Raw genomic sequence first — 8546 nt, 5'->3', positions numbered from 1 at the left:
TCTGAGGCTGGATTTGAATTCACATACTCCTGAATTCAGGGCCATGCTTTATCGACTGTGCCACATAGCTGCCCCTCCCCCCCCTCAGTTACCTATTTCTTTTGAGATATCTAATGTAGTTTTCTATATCTTTCTAGAAAGGCCTTGGGGCTCTTGCCTACTCTGCTACTTATTAGGGAAGTGATCAAGTCATTCAACTTCTGTGGGTCTCAATTCCCTGATCAAATAAGGGAGCTAGACTAGATTTATAAAGTTTTCTTATAGTTTCAAAGTTAGAAGATTGAAAATGAAACCTGAATTTCAGTTGGCAATATTTACAAGCTGAACAATGAACTTTTCAAGGCTTTTCAAAACTGTATGTATTTCTGTAGCTACTTTTGAATTGGTATTATTAACTAATTATTACTTTATTAGAATTATTTCACATTTCATATTGAAATAATATTTAACAAAAATTAAGAGGTTACAAGTTTATTAAGGGTAGAGTTTGTATTTTTTTGTAATTTGTATCCCCAATCTGATACATAGTATTGCTTAATATTTATTGAATTAAATTTTAATTAAGATATAAAAATTGGAAGGCTCCTAGGGAGTATTATATTGTTTTAATATCCATAAGTTCTAAAATTGGCTTCATATGAAATAACAGAAATGTGAAGAAACATTGGTCATTATGGTAAGTCAACAAAGTTCTTGGCTCAAAAAGCCAAGTAGTACATATGTAGTGAAATAAAATCAAAGAAGTATTTCTTTCACTGTATCTATTTGGATCAAAGTCAGGCTAGGTTTGTGAACCATAAACTTTTTGGGTCTATTGTTTACAAATCTCTGACCCATTTAAAACACAACACACACACCCCGACTTGTTAGTGATGTAATGAAGGTAACCTTAAAAACTAAAGCAAATCGAATCCAAACCCATTGTATAACCCAGAGTGCCCCAAAAAGTCTAGGTGTAGTTTTAATCCTCTCAGAGTAAACCCTGAATTATAATTTTACTAAGAAACATTGAACAGACTCTCCTCTTGTTTATACAATTCTATAGATGTCTGCTAAGCATCTTGGAATTACACTTACGTCACTAATAAGTCCATTGAATTGTGAATAGTCCCTAAACTGTTTATTTTTCTAAAACTTTTTTGGATTGGTAAAATAAATTTGACTTAAAAACACATAGCTCAATAATATTGTGTTATGGAGTAATTTCATTTTGGTTTTACTTCAATTTCAGCTACTCATTAGAAACAAAGAAAAAAGTTTACTGACCTATAAATGAAATAATTTGTGCACAAACGTTGAATTTATTCATATGCACCCTACAAAAGAGTTATTTTACTCACCATCATGCAACTACTACTACATCATGCAAACTACTGGTTTCTTAAAATTTGGAAGTACATGACAAGATAGCATTAATTAATTAATGATTTCTTTGGATTTTGCAAAGCTAACTTTCTCCCATAGCCTTGTAAGCTAGTAGTATATTCCCTAATTTGGCATCAGGGACTGGTCTTATGAGTTTCATCTGTACAGGAAACTCCTGGGTGAGGAAAACTCCCTCTATCAATGCAGTTAAAGCCTTCTTTTGCCATTTATAGTTTTAGAGGGTTGCCTGGAGGTACTGAGAGTAAGAAAATGAAAGAGAGATGGAAGAAGGGGGAAGAGAGAGAGGAGAGAGAGACACACATAGGAGACAGAGACAGGGACACACACACACAGACAGACAGACAGACACAGATACAGAGAGACAGAAAGACAGAGAATTATTAGAACTATTCTCAGCAATACAGTGAACCAAGACAATCCCAAAGGACTAATGATGAAGCAAACTATCTACCTCCAAAGAAAGAGCTTATATAAATTGAATACAGACTGAAGCATGCTATTTTTCACTTTCATTTTTCTTTTATTCAAGTTTCTTATGCAAAATGACCAATATGGTAATGTTTTACATAATTGCACATGTATTACTTATATCTGGTTGCTTACCACCTCAGAGAGGGGAGAGGGAAGGGAAGAAGGAGGGATAAAATTTGGGACTCAAAACTTTAAATAAAAATGTTTATTGTTATTTTAAAAAATATCTTCTATCCATGCTAATGAACAACAGAAAAAGTTTTGGTAAGAAAATCTGCTCAAGATTTCATAAAAATTTTAAAGTGAAATGGATATATAATAGCTCTGGGGTGACAAACAAATAACAATATAAAATAAAGCCAGATTGTGTTCCATAAACATCCACTGAGTCTCCAATAGGATATTTGCCAAAACTTCCACCAACAGATCGTGGGAGAAGTAGAGACTTCATATTTAATTGGTAATTCTTACTCTTCATACTCCGTTGTCTGATTTGTCCCAAATATTTCCCCTCCCATTAGAAGTGAAATAGATTATCAAATTAGATAAATGTTTTAAGTCATTGCATTTTTACTTGTCCAAATCACTTTTTATAAATCATGTTGCTTAGTCACTTGTCAACAGTTTGTGGAAAATAAAACCTCAATCTTCACAAAAATTAACAGAATTCTAAATGTGCAACTGTTTAAAACAAATAAATATATATATGGTATATATATATATATTTGTTATGGTGCAATTCAGGATCTTCATACTTCTTTAGTTGGTGGTAGAAAGTCACATCCATTTACTTTGTACTCAATTACCTACAACCATTTTGGGATTTACTTTGTGTATTGAGTCCTGTTAGTAAGACTTAGAACATCAACTCTTATGTTTCCAAATCAATTTAACAATGAACATTTAAACCTGGAGAGCCATGCATCTGTAGTTTAAGCATTAGAAGGTAAATTATCAAATTAAAAGCTATTACAAGTCATTTCCAAAGCCCAGAAATTTCGAAAGCTTTTACACTCATTTCACTCCCTCTGCAAACCTATAGGAATATTTTCTTTCTACTAAGAAACCTGGTAACTGAATTCTGAAAAAAATTAATAAATTCATCAGTGCTCTAAAACACATTATATAATATTTAAATGGTCTTTAAATACATCCCCCAGACAGGGCCCACAGGGGAAAAAAGTTTTTAAAACAACAGTTAAATAGATAGGGATAGAAGACTAAATTTGTGATTTCCGTTGCAGCTCTGAAATTGAGGGAAACCACTCTTTATTGTCTTAAAGAATTGCTTAGAGTGCTGAGAGATTAAGTTTATAGCCCTGGGCCCACAAAGCCAGTTTTGAGTCTTGAATTCATACCTTGTCTTCAAGGTGGGTTTAAAAGAATTGTAAAGGGATCTAATATCTCAGTTTAAACTAGTAAACAGCTAGTAATTAATGTAGTTTCTAATAGAAACTTCCCAGGATGTTGCATTGAATTCCCTTGATATCTAATCACTGTAGTAAAATTAACGTGGATGTTTTAGGCATAAGTATGATAGTTTTACATGGTGCTATGGCACTTTCCCCAATACATTTATGCCTGGATTTCAAAGAATCTCCTTAGAAAACACTTCCCTAACTCTCACATTTTTTTCACTCTCACTGGCTAAACCTTTGACGTGACCTTCAGGGACCCAAAACACACTAACAGTGGCCCAAAACATTCAGAGAGCATCTATCATAGCAATTCTTGGTTTTAGAAAGTCTGTGGGCAAATCTGTGACTTCCAACCCTTCCTTCACCTCTGCTTCAAGCCAGATGGAATAAATCTTATCCTTACAAATTGAGCACATCAGTGCTATTAGGACATCTGTTGCTCCTCAGCAGCACGCATTAGACTATCTCTCTTCCATAATAAAATCTACCTGCATCGATATGAACTTTCCCCAAACCGCCACTTTGCTTGTACCAATATTAACCAGTATTCTAGGTGACTTCAGTTATACCAGGGAGGGATTCTTAGGTACTGCCAGACCCTTACAAAAGTGAAGGATTTTTCTAACTGTTCCTTCACTAGTGTGGAACCTATTTGGGATCCTCATCTATTTGGATGAGACAATACTCTGTAGACCACCATTCCCCCACCTTCAGAAAAAAAAAAAGTCCTCTACTCACCACTCCACTAACTTTCCATCACACAAATTATGTATTTACAAGTCTCACATTTGCAGATTTTCTACCCTGGATTTCTTATTTCCTCAGATAGGAAATTCCTGGACCAAATACTTGTTTCTCTCCAGTTCTACTCAGCTGTTTTTACTATAAACTGAGAAAAATCAAGAAAACATTTGAGAGTATAGCTATAGTATGAATACACCTTCTTCCTTCTGGGGGAGCATCAGCTGAGTGGGTCTCTATTAGACTTGTCATCTCAAATAATAAGGGGCTTAAGGAGTATGTTCAAAGATGCTTCTGTCACCTATCAGTACCCTTTCCTTAATCTGTTTAGAGCTGCTGTGGAGGCCAAGGGGAGAAGGTAAGAAGTCCAAAGGATGATTAGTTTCATCATTCTTTCAATCCTCTATCACTGCACGAAGGTATAAAGTGACTTGGTGGTGTCCCTGCTGCTGAGCTAGGTGCAAGGGGAGGCGGCCTAGGGAGTCTCCAATGTCCAAGCAGCGGGCTCCTGCACGATGAAGCAAGATCAGAGTGTCCCAGGAAGCCCTCTCGGGCACATCGTGAACTGGTAGGGGGTGAGGGTGGTAGGGTCAGGGACATTGGGATCTGCTCCATACTTCAGTAGGAGCTCTGCCACTCCAACATTGCCCATCATCATGACCTAGAAGATAATTGGAGAGTGGTCAGTGAAGTGATGTGAATACTTAAACTCATGACAGCGAGATGTGTGTGTTCAATTATGAAAAATTTCCAGGACATTTCCCATAGTAGTGAGAGTGTGTATACACACATATATAGTTTATATATACACACATATTATATATGTTATGAATTCACATATAAAATAAGTTAAAACAAAAATCTTAATTTGTTAACTTTACACATCATTTCTTCCTCCCTACCCCCCCTTTCAAATAATCATAAACTATACAGAGCCTCTTCCTAGAAAATGATGTAAAGTTTTTAGTCAGGAAATGACAAACTATTAATTAATTTTCTTACAAATTATAAAATTTTACAAAACTTCATTTCTGTAGCAAAAAATTTGTTGCATTTTATGAGACAAAGCTAGAGGCAAAGGATAAACAAAATTGACAGTTTTTCAAAAGATGAAAATAGTGATTTGAATTTGAAACAGTATTTAATTATTAGTAGTTTAAATTAAATTTCACAGTAGAAAAGATATGTTAAAGGGTCCAAAGAGTAAAATAAGTATTCATGTCCTGTGAAAAATAGTGGGAGTATTAGCAGCAAAATCCCTTTAGGCTACCAGCAACCCTCCCCCTCTCCCACATCTATATAATGATCGGCCTATTCCAAATTTTAAACAGAAGTGAATATTTTAAAAGTGGCGTTATAAGAAGAAATTCCTTATAAAATGAACTTTCCAAATGGAGAGTATTAATGTGAGTCTTTTGGGAAATGGAGTCCTGTGAAGTGGAAACAAATATGTTTAAGTAATCGACCAGTTAAAGAACTTTGAGTTCTACTATACACATATGCATATAGATGAATATATGTATATAAAAATATATACACACACATATATATGATATAAGCTTTTTCTACCATTCAATGTTAGTAGAAATATTTGTAGCCGAAGGGGCATAATTTAAGAGAACTAGAAAGAAAAGACTGGGTCTCCAGAATAATAAAGTATGCAATGTAAGTTCTGATAACATTTTAAGATTTTAAAGAACAAATAAAGAATATTTTGGTTGCCCTTCTGTTATAGTATGTTATAAAACACATATGAAGGGAATGAATTTATTTATTTTTTAAATCGGCAGTTTTAAAATCATGGGTTATATAGAAATGGGCTACTTTCTTGGACTCCAAGTATTGGGGAAGGGGACCCATGAATTTTTTCTGTTCCTCTATAGACAAATGTTTTCACATGGAAATTGAGGGGGAAAGTAGGGATGATTAAAAAAAAGTTGCTGAAATAAACTTTTCTTTGAAGGTGCTTTCCATCTGGGTCCTTGGGTGGGTGGGGGTATAGGTAGTATAATATGCATTCAGTACTTTCATTACTAAGCTAGACCTACATTTAAAATCTTTTAAAATGTAATGTGCTTGAAAATATAACAATCACTCAAATAAGAATGCAATCTCCCCAAGCCCTCCCTGCTGTATGTAATACGATAAAAATTTGTGTTACCATTATGTCTTTCTCCCGATATCTGGTAATACAACACAGCCCATATATAAAACCCCCACTTACTTAAAAAATTTAATATTCCTGATTAGTTTTTGTGAAGTAGAAATACTCGCATACCATCCTGAATTGCGGAACTTTTCGTTTACTTTCGAGCCTGTATGCGTTATCAGTAAAAGTCAATAAATATGGGGCGGGGGGAACTGGCCCAAAGTAAAATCCACAAAGAGTTTTCAGAATGGGAGAGTGAAAGGGAAGAGGACATTAATTAAAAAAAACCAACACCCCCCCCCCCAAACCCAACCCGAACTATTAAACAAATTTTATAATACGTATGTCTATCATCCAAAGATTTAAAAAAAATTTTTTAATAACGCGTTTCACTGGGATCTCATACGCAAAGCACCAGTACCATACCAGGGAAAATGTTGCAGCAGCCAATTCCTTTGGCCCCACGTACCGCCTATTTCACGAATCCATCCCAAGGGCCAACCTCCTGTTTCTCTCCCGCCCTCTACCGACCATCCAGTATGGCCCCAGGGTACCTGGATGGGCCGCCTCCCAAAGCGATTGACTCCGTTGGTGATCTGCTCCTGCTGCCAGGAGCTCCTGCAAACCGTTCTACTTGACCCCGGGCAGCGACACTTGTCAGGTCGAGATAGCTGTTGAGGCGAATGCCCCTTTCCTCTTCTGATTTTTCTGTCATTCCAGAACCCGTGAATGTTTCGACTCGATATTGCAAGGCTCACTCTGTGCACTTCTTTTTTTCCTCCTCCCCTTCTTCACTCTCTTTTCTGGGGAGGGTTGCTTCACCCCTTCTCTTTCTGCTGTTTTTTCTTGCGCTGAATCTCAAAGCTGATAGCTGGGCTTCCAGCCACGCCCCCAAACCCCCTTTCCGCCTCAGTGACGGGTGATTCGCAGGTCCAGAGTACTAGTTAGTCACAGCTTTCCAACCCATGGGGACTCTAGAGTGAATCTAATAAGCGAAAGTTTCCCTCGCCTCTGCTAAAGAGAAGGGTTTCAGTCTTCAGAAGCACCTGGGCGGTGCTGAGGAAACCTTTCCTACCTCTTGCCTAGTTGTGTAGTGGGAAGCCGTGACTGGGAGTATGAAATTATTTGCACTCTCCAGCTGGGACGGTGCCAGCTCTCCCCATGCCCCTATGGCTCCACCTCCGCTCCAGGCTAGCGCTGAACTTGTTCTAACTTGCCTAGCTTTTTCACCCGGCAGCCGATGACATCACAGCAGACAAACAGGAGCGACCACACTCCCTCGAGAAGGGGAATGCTGGGGTATATACTGAAGCGCATGCGCTGCAGATCGATTCAGGTGGGACCACCCCGACCCCGGAACAGACTGCAGCCTCGGAACATTCCACCCAAAGTTCTTATTCCAAATGCTAGGCAGGAACCGAACCACTTTGGAGATACATTGCAGAAACACCCCCTTTCTCTTTCCCCATCTTCAAGTAGTCATTGTCGCTTCCTTTTCCCTTTCTTATGGGAAAACAGCAGGCCAGCTTTTGTTATATCAGTTGCAATGTCAGTATCTTTACTCTTAAACCCAATTCCTGGGAAACACGTCCACTGGTATTACTCAGTGGTTTTTTTCTGCTGAAGGTTTATGTTAAAGTGAAATATTTACAATAGACATTTAAATAATTCCTCTTTTCGGGGAGTTGTCTTTTGCAGAAGGTCGATTATTGACAGTTCTGCACCTGTCATGCTGGGCAAACCCTCTTCAGGCAGGATCTGGCATTTCAAAGTCTGTTCCTGAAAGCCAGTCTTGCATCAAGTGAAGAAGCTTTCTGACTTGGGCGTGTCACTGAAAAATCCTGAGTATCCTGTTTTGTATGTGTATGTGTGTTTTTTACTTTGAAGTATGGAACAATTAGGAGTACATAATGTATTAAAAAAAAGAAAAAACAGCCTAAGAAGAAGAATGTTTTTATGAAAAGCAATCTTGGGACTACTTTATTTTAATATGTTCACTTAATGTTTCCGTGTTTCCACTTTCACCTATTTAAACCCACCATCTTGGCAAGCAATTAAATTTTATTATCAAGGGAATTTATGCAATTATAATTAAACACATAGCCATTAAAAAAAAAAACGAGGGTGTGGTGCTGTCATGAAACAGCTGAGCAGTCTTTCATTCTCTGTGAGTATATAGGCCAAGTGTTTGTAGGGACTTTTTTTTTTGAACCAAGATATATGGCAGCCATCTCCCAGTTCCAAGCTTGTTATGTTTAGTGTTAAATAAACCTAAAATATATATTATCTAAAATATTTTTTAAAAATGCTGTCTGTGCAGTGAGGATAGGAAGATATGATAGGTTATGTGTAAATGAGATCAAAATTTAATTTTTCTGAGG

General features: G+C 37.0%; 1 pseudogene; it reads right to left on the bottom strand.

Annotated features, from left to right (window-relative positions):
- Nucleotides 1–4181: 4181 nt before the first annotated feature.
- On the bottom strand, nucleotides 4182–7243 carry LOC122735774 (annotated as a pseudogene).
- Between the last annotated feature and the right edge of the window lie 1303 nt (nucleotides 7244–8546).

This window comes from Dromiciops gliroides, chromosome 1, assembly GCF_019393635.1.
Source record: "Dromiciops gliroides isolate mDroGli1 chromosome 1, mDroGli1.pri, whole genome shotgun sequence".
NCBI classification, from domain to species: Eukaryota; Metazoa; Chordata; class Mammalia; order Microbiotheria; family Microbiotheriidae; genus Dromiciops; species Dromiciops gliroides.
Note: the sequence above shows the minus strand (reverse complement) of the source record. Positions and strands in the feature narration are given on the sequence as shown.